We start from the raw sequence: 12014 nt of genomic DNA on the forward strand, positions 1-12014 counted from the left end.
TTACATTTCTTCTAGTGGGAATCATGACTATTTCTTGATAGTGATATGTGTAATCCCTGACTTTGACCAGGATGATCACACCCTTTGTCTTCACAGAATGGATTTGAATCTACTCCAAACTCAGTGTCCTCTTCTCTGTATGTCACGCACAGCTAAACACTGGGATAATTAGAACTACAGACACATTTTCCACGTAAACACCATCATGAAGTGCTCCGTTTTATTGCCTGGCTATAAAGGTTTTTTCTCTGAGCCACATAAGTGAGTCACATGAAGGCAAATAAAGGTTTAATCTATTGATTTTTAAAAGGGATCTCAACATTGCATCTGATTGAAATCCAGAGAACGCCAAATTGCAAACATATCAGTGTTCTCATAGGGTTTTATTCACATAAATATTAGTCAGAATTTTCTTCATGCACGCGGACTCCTCCAAGGTTAAGCTTTGTCGGGGGTCTAATGGTTAAAGCACTAGGCTAGAAACCAGGAGACCATGAGTGCTAATCCCACTTTAGGCATGAAAGCTGGCTGAGTGACTTCGGGCCAATCACTCTCTCTAAGCCCAAAACCCCTTACAGGTTTGTTGCTGTAGGGAAAAATAGGAGGAGGAAGGAGTATTAGGTATGTTTGCTACCTTGAGCTATTTATAAAAAAAATAAGTGGGATAAAATAAATAAACAAAATAAAACAAAAATAAAATTGATGCTAGCCCAGCAAAGGTGTACCAGGGATATTTTGGGCTGGATTTAGGATAATTCTGGGGACAGCCAACATGGAGATGGCAACATTCATGTATCACATAAGCTACAGTTGCCTAACCCTGATTTAGCCCAGCTCAGGAAGTATATCAGCGAGAAAAACCCTCATGTACTTGTGGTTTATTCTAGTATTTATATGAAAGACATACTCAGTTTTGTGCTTATTGTCCTGTTGCATCTTCTATATAGTGTCTGAATACTTACAGTGACTTTTTTGCAAGATTGTTGAGTTGGAGCTTTTCCGCACTAAGAATTTTAACATAATTCAGCCTTTCTTGTATTGATTTACTGGTAAGAGGCAGGCCTGATTTTGCTAAACTAAGCTAAACTCCTTCCAGGAAATGTACCAAAGTCTGACCAAAGATGCCTGGTTACATGATCATATCTCTCTAAAGGGGCATAGAAGCACTATAAAGTTTAAACCATATGGCTCAATGTCGAAGAACCAGTTATTTTCCTGAATATTAAGAATCTGTGTTAGGCTGTTTAAAACATGGGTGTGGAATGAGATAATAAACCAATGTCATGTGTTCAGAAAGGAATACTGGTGTTGCCAGAACATTCCTATGCTAATGTGAACTGCAAGGAAGGAAAGGCCCAGAATGCCTTTTATTATCATCCAGCAATGAAGGAAGGGGTCAGAGCAACAAAGATCTTCACATTCCTCCATGCTAGTATATGTGTATCTTAATCCCTTCAGCGTAATTGGGATTTGGGCCCCAAAGGTTTCTGCATGCAATAGGCCCATAGGAAGGCAGCACCTACCCTGTTTCCCCAAAAATAAAACCCAACCAGAAAATAAGCCCTAGCATGATTTTTCAGGATCCTTGTAATATAAGCCCTACCCCCAAAATAAGCCCCAGTTAAGATTATCAGCCAGACGGATGCATTTAGTATTTCCCTGAAAAGAAGACCAAATCAGAAAATAAGCCCTAATGTGTCTTTTGGAACAAAAATTAATATAAGACCTGGTCTTAGTTTCGGGGAAACGGGGGTAGGTGGGTTAAAGGTAAAAAATGCAGCAGGATCTTCTTCAAGAGCAGGGCCAAAGTAAAAGTGCTGGATATATTAATCCTATTCCTCCTAAGGATTTTACATTTATTTATTTGTATGTTTATTTAAAAACCATGTATTATTTCTGCATGAGCAAGCAACACAATGCTGGTGCAGTGTTTCCATTCTGAAAACCGCATTGTAAAGTAACAAATCATACAAATTATTTAAGGACTGCTAGAGCGCATGGCCAGTTGTCATTTTTGTTCATATGTAAGAATAGTTGATTTCATGTGGCAAACTACATATGAGACAGAGTCAATCAGTCTAGAAGTTATATATATGTACACAACTATGTTTAACTGAATTTGCACAAATGTGCGATGCTCTTCTATAATGCCACATAATAAATTCTGGAATGTAATAAAATTAAGAATGGTTTGGTAGATTAAACCACCATTATAATGCTTTTCCCACCAAACTCATACTGTGACAAACAGACATTCCTATTATATTCATTATCCACCTTTTTACATTCTTTTGGAAATATCTCTAACCAATGGAATTAAATGAGCTTAAAACATTCCCTCCTGACAACTTTGGGCGGTTCTTAAAGGCACAGTGAGGGGGGGGAAATGGACACAGTTTGCTGGCCAGGCAAACTAGGGTGAAGATATTTATCTTTTTATGGTTTAACATTTTTTTCCTAACAGAATTTTAAATTCTTGTCTCTAGGGATTAGAGACATTTAACAGTTACATTTACCCTGAGGGCACACAAAGACTTTGACACACATACACACACAAAGACAAGGGAAAGAGAAAAGAAAGGGAAAACAGAACCCTCAGGTTTACACACCCTGGTCATTCTCACCATAAATCTTAGTTAATCTAAATTAGGAAACACAAAAATCTAGACGGGAAGAAAAATCAATGTTACTATATTTTTCTTTTCTTTTAAGTATCTTTATTTAGCCAAATTGGTTTTCAAGCGTCCCTGAGCAAAGTCCATCTCTTGCATAATTTCCTTGCTCATATCTTCCTCATACCAGCCATCGCCTCTCATCCCAAGCGTCAAGCAAGTCTCCTAGTGGGGATTCTGGCAAGACCCTCCAGCAGGAACTTCTCATGTTTCTCTATAACCGATGTAGAGATGCAATTGGCTCTGCCAGGTCTCCCTTGCAGCCAAGCTTCTTTACAAGCTTCCTGTCCCACCTGTGTTGGTTTTCAGACCAAAACAACAACAAAGGGTCTTGGAGGACTCTGGTTCCCTTCTCAGAGTACGGTCCCTCCTTCCTAGGGAACAGCCTGCCAGCAGTTTTCAGACCAAAAAAGGTTCTTGGACCACCTCTGCTTCCCTGCAGTAGTATGTGCACCTTTTCCGTTCCATTTTCACACAGCCTCTCCCTTTTCCCTAACAGAAGGTCCTGCACTCCAGCCAAACCCTCTTGCTTTCCAGACTCTTGTCAGTCATGGTTCTTTGGGACTAGTGAACAGCCTGGGGGAAGGCTAGGAAAGGCATGGAAGGAGCAGAATCCAGCTGTGACTGGGAGAAGGGTCCTCTCACTCACACACAGGCATACACACAGTTCCCTTGCTCTCCTGGGCTTTAAAAGTTAAAATTTAGAGGTACTCACCTCCTTTCCAAGCAGCCCTTTACTACCCTTGCTCCAAACGGGCACGGTCCAGGAAACCCACAGACACAAGGGGTCTGCTGCCATCAAGGTGGAGGTTTACCTGAGCCAGATCCGTTGGTCAGGTTAGCTTGGAGTCCCATCTGGTGTGCTAAATTGTTGGAAGAAAAATCCAGTCCGGTTCCAAGCCGAGAGAAGGACGCTAGAAATAAAATGGAGGCAGGCTGAAGAAAAGGAAGTCTCTGTTTATTTGGTATCCAGAAACTAGTTGATAGCAGAATGATTCTGGGGTGGCTGACAAAATAGGACTTGAGAATAGGTAGTTTTTTATACATTATTTGGGGCTTTGTGATTGAGATGCCTGTTCTTATGTAAAAATGTGTCCTTTAATATTTTAATGGCTGTTGCCAGATTCCTAGGGGGGTCATGTAGGGGTCATGGCTGGCTCTACAGGCAAAAGGGGAAATGCAAATCCCAGGTGTTTGTCCAAGCTAATCTTGTCAGCTTTGTCATGCCTAATTGTGTTGCTTATTTGGAGTCTAATGAATAAATTGGCCCCGTCTTTCTGAATGGATACAAAATCTCGGTTCCTAAAGACCAGCCACTTAAGCTTCTGCTTGAGGCTATTTTCCTATGGCAGGAAAACGGGGGCTGCTTTCTGCCTTCTTCTCTTCTCCTTTAGGAGACACACTCTATCCTGCCTCTTTTTAATATTAAGAATAAACAATATTTTAATCTGCGGCTTCAGAAAAAGCGTTCCAGAAGGATTTGCTTGGTGGATCACTTTTCTTCAGGGTTCTTAAATGCATCTTCTCTGCGTTATTGGTTTATAAAGGCCAGCTAAGATTTTGTTTGGAGCTACAAGGGACGCCAACGTGTAAAGTGGGAGACTCAGGTGGGGTGCCCATGAAGTAAGTGCACCATCCCAGGCAGCATGCAAGATTTGCAGCGTCTTGAATGTCCTGTTCCAGTACTAAAGATAACTAAGTCCCTTGAGCTTTTTGCACGCACACACGCTCGCGCACGCGCATCCTAAAAAAAAAAAAAAGCAAAAAAAAAAAAGCAAATGAGGTAAAAAGAGCGGGGCGGGATTCCTTTTACTTCTTCCCCTTCCTTAGAACGGGGCCATGGAAGGTTCGGCGCCGGAGCTCAAAGAGCCTTTGAGGACAGCGCGCGCCAGCTGCAAACAGCAGCTGCCTCGGCGGCCGTCCGGGGAACATCCAGGGGCGCGCGCGCGCCCGCCCCGTCGGCACCGCGCGCCGCTTGGGACCCGTCCTTCTGCTGCTTCTGCGCTTGCTACGTGCACACTGACACTGTCCTCATGGCAAAGCCCAAGCCGGGCTGTACCATTTAGCATCCTCCCCCCCCCCACCCGCCCCGAAAAAGGGGAAGAGAAGGCGGCGAGCCGAAGCACGCGCGTCAAAAGCAACGTACGGAGTCCTGAGACTCACCCTGGCGTGAAAGCTTGTCCCCAATGAAAAAAAGAGGTTGGCTGGCGGCAACCATTGAGGGGAAGGGAGGTGTGGGAGCGCGGTACTGAAGCCCGGGCAAGTACAGTTGGTTCCTCCCTAAAGTAAGGACGTGCAGAAACGAACGCGCCGCACCCCGCGCTGTAACTCACAGGGAAAGGAAGGAGGGAGTTGCCCGGCCCTCGGGCACGGAGAGGATCTATTCGGATTGGCCAGACCGGCGGAGGGCGCGACTGCCGGGTAGCCGGACGCAGCTCCCATTGGCCAGTCGTAGCGTCGCGTCACGAGCTCGATTTGCATGAAGTTAGGGCGGGGCGGGGGAGCAAAAGGGAAAGCAGGTTGCACGGCTGCAGTGGTCGGCATGGGTTGGTGTGTGTGAGCCGCGCCGCGCCGGGCTGGGCTGGCTGGGCTGGCTGGCTTAGGGAGCGCGGAGAGAACAAGAGGCTTTTGCCACCGCCCTCTTCCTCTCCGGCTGGAAAGGGAAAACGGTCCCTGAAGGCTTGAATCCCGGAAGCTGGCGCTGGGGAAGGAGAAGCGCGAAGCTGTACCAGGCAGCGCCAGGCAAGCGCTCCTCGAAGTTCAGGTACTTCGGGGAACTCCGCGGAGAGTGAAAGTGGGACTCCCGACGCGGTCTCCGTTTGGCGAACGGGCGCAAATTAGAGGGAAAGTCCCTTCTTTCCGAAACGGGAGAGCTTCGGCAAAAGGAATTTAAAAAAAAAAAAAAAAAGCAAGACGGCAGGACCTTCGCCGGGGAACCGGAGTCGGTGGGGTTCGAACGAGGTCACGGACAGACCTGACTTCGCCCGGCAGGTAAAAAAAAAAAAAAGAGCGCTTCGACTTTCGGTGTGGCGATTTGCTTGTAGCGCGTTTGCCCGCGGGGTATTGAAATTGCAAATTGTGAGTGATGCTTTGCCCGAAGAACCAGCCCTGCCTAATCGCTGGAAAAAGTTTATCCGGTCTGCCTTTGACGCCCTTTGAGCTGAGGATCGCGTGGAGAGAGAGGATCGCTGTTTGCTCCTGGAGGATGTTGGAGAACCGCTTGTTGAGCTGCGGGGTTGAAAGTGATAAAAGCATCAAGTTGCCTTATAATGTAGTAGGACGAATACCCTGGATGTATGTCCTGGGTCCCCGAAGGAAATCTCTGCAGGACCAAAGATCCGATTCATTCCGCTAAAAATCAATGAGAATTTTGTTACTACTCTGACAAGTGGGTGAATTGTTCTCCAGAGGGAGAGGGGACTTTTATTGCAACAGTTCCCCCCCACCCCACTCCTCTCAGTAGCATCTCTTGCCTTTCTGAAACACTTGGGGTAGTGTAGCTAAAAGTATTTTCCTAAGTATTTTCCCAAGCAATTTTGTCTTGGGAATGAGTGGTGATGGAGAGGAAGGTCCCCTAAATTTATTTAAAGAGTGGGTTTATATTTTACAGAGCTGAGGATGAATATAAAACAGTCCTCTGCTCTCCTGTTATGTTAGACTACAATTCCATGCTCCCCGACTCAAATCCAACAGCTATACTGTCCTGAGGAATGAGGGGAAGTGCAGATCTGGAGGGCATAGCCATAGGAGAAAGGAAAGCCGTGGCCCGAAAGTTTTGTTGTTTTGCTATTGTGTTACACAAGACAAGGAGACTGAAAAGGAAGCTCCCTTGAAATTATTTAGAATCAGGTCTAAATTTCTGAAATAATGCAGACAAACAGTTAATAAGGACAGTGATCCTGCTGATATATGTTTTTATTTCAGGTGCTCAGTTAGAGGGTGAGGTGGGGTGAGATAGGGTGATTGCCTGTCATTGGTACCCTAGAAGCGGATGCCTGTTTGGTTAATTCTCCAGAAGCAGGTGAGCCACTGACTAACGCACATTGTGCTGCTATGTCCCCACTGTGCGTGTGACAGCGGCTAACCTGCTTCTCGGACATCACTGTGTCATCTTCTGTAACTCACCTGCCCTCTAGAAGCAGCTACATCTTGGAGCCTGATGACTGCCCTTCCAACCTGAATGCCATAAGGAGAAAGGTTTCTCTTAAAAAGTTGAATGTCCAACCTTTTAACAACTTGCACAACCATACCTACTGTAAGAAAGCAGACTTGGCAGTCAGAATGTTTTTTCCCATTGAGTGTATTGGAAAGACTCAGAATGAAATGCATTTGTTATCATTTTAAGCAATCTGGTTTTTTTTTTTCAAGGAACTTTAGACTAGAAAAAGTCTGGATTTAGTTGGAATGACTCAGATTCTTCCTGTGAAATGGTTATGTGATGAGATCTAAATCTGCCTAGAAAGATTATAAAATAAGTAAGGAATTGAACATCCCCTCCCTTAAACATGCACGTACAGATAGCATCTCACCCAATCAGACAGACATTATTTTCTTGAAAACTTCCATAAAGGAGATTTTATTGAGTTTAAGATCTGTCATGGCAGTAATGAAGAAATGAATTCTTCAAACAGGTAAGGAGACTAATCTTGGGAGCATTAATTTCCATTACTTTTTTTATATGTAAGATCTATCTCTGGAGTCGTCCTCCTTCCTAAATTTATCTTCCTCCCAGAATGAATTCTTGTTCCTTCATTTGAGGCAGATTTTGGCTGGTGCTATTGAAGGCACTGTGGAATCTATCCTCAAATTTTGATGAAAACAGCAACACGGTTTTAAATCATTTATTAGATACTTCAAAATTATGCAGAAAACTAGCTTTACATTTGCCGTTTAATTTTTCTTCCTTTCAATGTCATCTTCCATAAAATGTGTCGGCTCAGACGTGCAATTTTTAGTCATCGTTCCTTTTTTTTCCAGACAGTTTTTGCACACTGCAAAATGGCTTATTTTCACACATTTTCTATTTTATACCAGAATGTAAAGAGGAATGGTTTATGGTCGGTTTCATCCAACACTGGGAAAAATTCACCTTTCCCTGGGCCTCATTTTGCAGCTGCTCTTCTGACAAGGGAAAAGGACTTTATTCTGAACTGGTTAGTTTTGCTGAAACATAAATGAATCAAAACAGAAAAGTAGCTGAAGGATGACATCCAGAAAAGCTATAGACTGGTTGCATCTGAGATAGGCCAGCTGAGAATAGGCCAATTTGCTTCACATAAACTGCAATAGATATAATAGAATTTAAGTGGAACTAGCATAATTTAGAAAGCCAGTTGGTGTAGTGGTTAAGGCATCAGCATAGAAATGGAGGCTATGAGTTTCACTCTTGCATTGGGTATAAAGCTAGCTGGGTAAACTTGGGCCAGTCATTTTTCTCAGCCCTAGGAAGGAAGCAATGGGAAACCACTTCTGAAAACTTGCCAAAAAACTTCTGGGAATTGTCTGGACAGTCTCTGAGAATTGGGCACAATTGAATAGAAGGAGGAAAAAGCATAACTTACTAATATGCAGCATATATTGGAGTGAAGATTCATAAGTTATAATTGGTATTTTAATGTTGATTATACCAAATTTTGGGCTTAGGTTTGAGAATGGATTTATATTAGATATGTGAATGGATTTATTTAGTCCATTGGAAATAATATAGTGTGATGAAAATATTTCTTTCTTATATAAGAGTTTTAGGTTATAGAAACCTTTTATTCCAATTCACTGTATGCCTCAACCAGAAATTATCAGATTTCCATGGTTTCTATCACTTTAATTTCTTCTGTTAAGCTTTTTTTGTGTATTTTATAATTTAATCATTTCTTGCAACAGTCTCAACAAATAAATAATGGAACTTCCACATTATTAACAGGGAACTAAGTTTAAGAGAAAGAGAGACAGAGAGAGAGACCACCTAAGCATCCATTAATGACACTGCTAAACTGGAATGCTTACGCTAAATTCCCAACATAATTATCTTCCAAAATTCCCAATACAACAGACTGTAGTGGTTCATTATTAAAATAATTTTATTTTACTTTCTCACAGTTTATTTATTCACAATCCTGGTACATTCAGGAAGATGATGTTGAAAATGTTAAGAAAGGAGTGCGCAGATGGAAACACAGATTACTCTGAACAAGTAACAATTCTTTTAACTAGATTCTAGTTAAAAGCTGTGCTGGTTTGTGGACATTCTCATATGTATCTGATGAGCACAAAAAGCAATTGATGATTTGCAGGCTGTAGAAAGTCTGGCCTACAGAAAGTCTGATTGTAAAAAGCAGGTGCACAACAACCTAACTTACTCTACCTCAAATATTTTGCAATCTATTTATGTACATTTTAATAAAAAGTGTTTTTGTGAGTTATAGTGGATCATAATCCTCAAATTAGTGGGGCCTCTATAGTTTTATAGTTGCCACACAGTCAGCTTTGACTGACCTAGAACACTAAGCAAAGTCAGTCCTTGATATATTTATTATATTGATTTATATAGCTAACCATTTCATAATTGCAGCTTTGGGTGTTGGACATCCAGAATAAACAGAATTAGCAGGACACCCAAAACCAACAGAATAAAAATAATAACAATAGACAACATTGACACAATACTTTAATGTCAAATACCTTTTAATATTCAGTGCTGTTCACTGCTATCCTGAATCTCACATGCTTATGCTCAAAAAAGATTAAATGACTTTCTATATATTTTTTTTAATTTCATAATTTTAAGAGAGGGATGTTTCTAAACCTCTTGCTTATATCTGTACTAAGAAGCAATATTTATTTGTTAGATTAATGTCGCATTTTTCCTTCAGGAGCTCAATGTGGCAATAGTTTCAGTGGTAAGTGCCTACTAATCTATTGTGTGATTAGTTATCAGCATGTTAAGAACTGAGATAATCAATAACTTTGTATTGTAAATGTGAAAACTCTGGTGACGAGTCAAGCCCACAACAAACCCTTTCAGGATTGAACTGTAAACTCCTTAAGCAAAATAGAAAAACAAAATTATGCAATCTGAGAAGCAGATAGGAAAATGCTTTCAGTCTGTAAGGAATCTGCATAGAAGGATGTTCAATTTCTTAATGTCTTTTTCACTAAGATACTCTTGTTTTCCTTCCTTTTATTTTTCTGGAGAAGGCAGCTGGAGGATGAAGCAAAGATGAATGAAATGTTTTGGTTTCTAATGTATTATGGAGTCTGTAAGTATACCAGCATGATCCCAAGAGACTATAAATAGCATTTTGGGCCGAGAGCACCAGAACGGCACATGTTTCTTACATAAAAATGTAAGCACAGCCTTATGTAATGCTTCTTAAAACTAGTTGGCAGAAAATTCCACCAGGACAGAGCATTCAGTCATCCAGAAACAGCCAGAATGTTCTGATCCAGATTGGCTGATACTGCTAAAACCATCTGAGTATATAGAGTACCCTCCAACCAGGTTGGCTGAAAAGGATCCTGTGGCCTAGTTGATATAAACTGCCCTGGCAGAGTGAGGCCTTTATCCCAGGAACCAGATTTAGGGTGGTTTTTTTCCTTTTTTGCCTCTCCATCCACAGTCTATAATTTACCAGCTTTTCCCCTTGCCAAGGGACCAGCTTAGTGAAAAAGCACATTCCTGCCCAGCATATGATTCTGCATTTAATCTTAGCTGTCTTTTTGGAAAATACTTTTTGCAGTCATTGTGATTGAATCCTGCCATAACTTTACTTGAATAACTTTTTCCAGGGGGCTATTTACATTTAAATGCTGCAGCAAAAGAAGAGCGTAGTGTAGTCCCTATACAGTGTGCTATATAATAAATCTATGATGCTTCAAGGTGCCACATGACTCAAATTGTAATGACTAGTTTGATGCATCATAGTAAGCCAAATGATGACTTGCTTGCTTGTCGCTTAATGTGATACATAATACAACCAGTATAGTTTGTAAATCATCTTGGATGCTTTACTGTATTAGAGGAAGCCAGCTAATTATGCTTTATTCTCTAAACTATGTTTTTTTAAAAAGGGGTTTAGCATTAGTTATACGCAAAAGGTTGTTAGAGAGCTCCAAAATATTACTTTCTTTCTTCAAATTGTGCCAATTCCACCATTTAAGGGATCTAGCATTTGGGGGAAAGTTAATCTCTGAACCAATAATAATTCAGGGCCTGAAACAGGCCATTCATAGAACAATAGAATTTGCCCACCTCTGCATGTTGAGTGAAGATTCCTTTGTTTTTTCCACCTCTGATCTACCGAGTCCAGGGTGTCTTCCATTTTGGCTTTCATCTCAGCATGAGCAAACCCAATTACACTGCTTCAGTCTGTTACCAGGAACTGCCTAGATTCTGTTTTCCAGGGAAAGTATCATTTTGTCCTCTAGATACATATTTTTTGTAGTCATTTTATTAAACATTACAAATATAAAGACGAAAACTAATGCAATCTTTAAAAAAAAGACAAAAATAGTAAAATAGAAAGTGCAGAAAAGAAAAAATAGAAAGAAAAGATAATATAGTAAAGAAAAAGAAAATAAATATTGCATATAAAGTAATTAACTTCCCCCTTCATCACAAATAATTTCAGCAAGTTAATCACTTTCTCCTAAAATACTACAAATGATTTTCCCTTATCTCACACATAGATGTTTTCTATGAAGCCATAGTTAAGGGGGAAATATTTTGGTCCATGAGCTAATGAAACATCACCTTGATGGTACAGTAATAAGCTACATAATTAAATTGCTGGGGATATTGTTCCTATTCCTTCTGCCCTAGAATAGCAGAATTCTGTAATCTGGCTTTTTTATGCACCTGTTTATTTGCTGAGATTCCAAAGTTGGTTAAAATCCTGTGTTGGAAAGCTGGAGGGATGGGGATTTAGTAATGGATCATCATTTGTATGTTTAACTTGCATCACTAGTAAAGATACAAGTTACTATACTTGATTACTATTCACCTGCCTGGAACCCTCACTGTATTTCAGACATCATTACATTAGAGAGGGTCCAGAGATATTTTTCTAGGAAAGTTCTCAAATATTTTGCTTGAAATAAAATTCCTTATACCACCAGGCTTGAAATCGTAGGTCTAGAAAGCCTTGAACTACATTATCTACATTTCGACCTATGCTTAGTTCATAAGATTATTTACCAAAACGTTCTACTTGTAAGTGAATTCTTTAATTTCAACCATAATAATACAAGAGCCATCAATAGATTTAAACTCAATGTAATTCACTCTAATCTTAATTGTAGGAAATATGACTTTTGCAATAGAGTAGTAAATGTCTGGGACAATCT

The 12014-nt window shown here is 40.9% G+C and overlaps 2 long non-coding RNA genes across 2 annotated transcripts; one reads left to right on the forward strand and one right to left on the reverse strand.

The window, feature by feature from the left end:
- Nucleotides 1–2694: 2694 nt before the first annotated feature.
- On the reverse strand, nucleotides 2695–5000 carry LOC117665184 (uncharacterized). Its single transcript, XR_015730344.1, has 3 exons — nucleotides 4836–5000; nucleotides 3388–3586; nucleotides 2695–2965 (listed from the first exon to the last, which is right to left on the reverse strand). It is a non-coding gene; the product is annotated as an uncharacterized LOC117665184 (long non-coding RNA).
- Nucleotides 4936–9087, forward strand: LOC148116506 (uncharacterized). Its single transcript, XR_015730341.1, has 2 exons — nucleotides 4936–7825; nucleotides 8769–9087. It is a non-coding gene; the product is annotated as an uncharacterized LOC148116506 (long non-coding RNA).
- Nucleotides 9088–12014: the final 2927 nt, after the last annotated feature.

This window comes from Pantherophis guttatus, chromosome 1 (assembly GCF_059756535.1).
Source record: "Pantherophis guttatus breed Tessera chromosome 1, ASM5975653v1, whole genome shotgun sequence".
NCBI classification, from domain to species: domain Eukaryota; kingdom Metazoa; phylum Chordata; class Lepidosauria; order Squamata; family Colubridae; genus Pantherophis; species Pantherophis guttatus.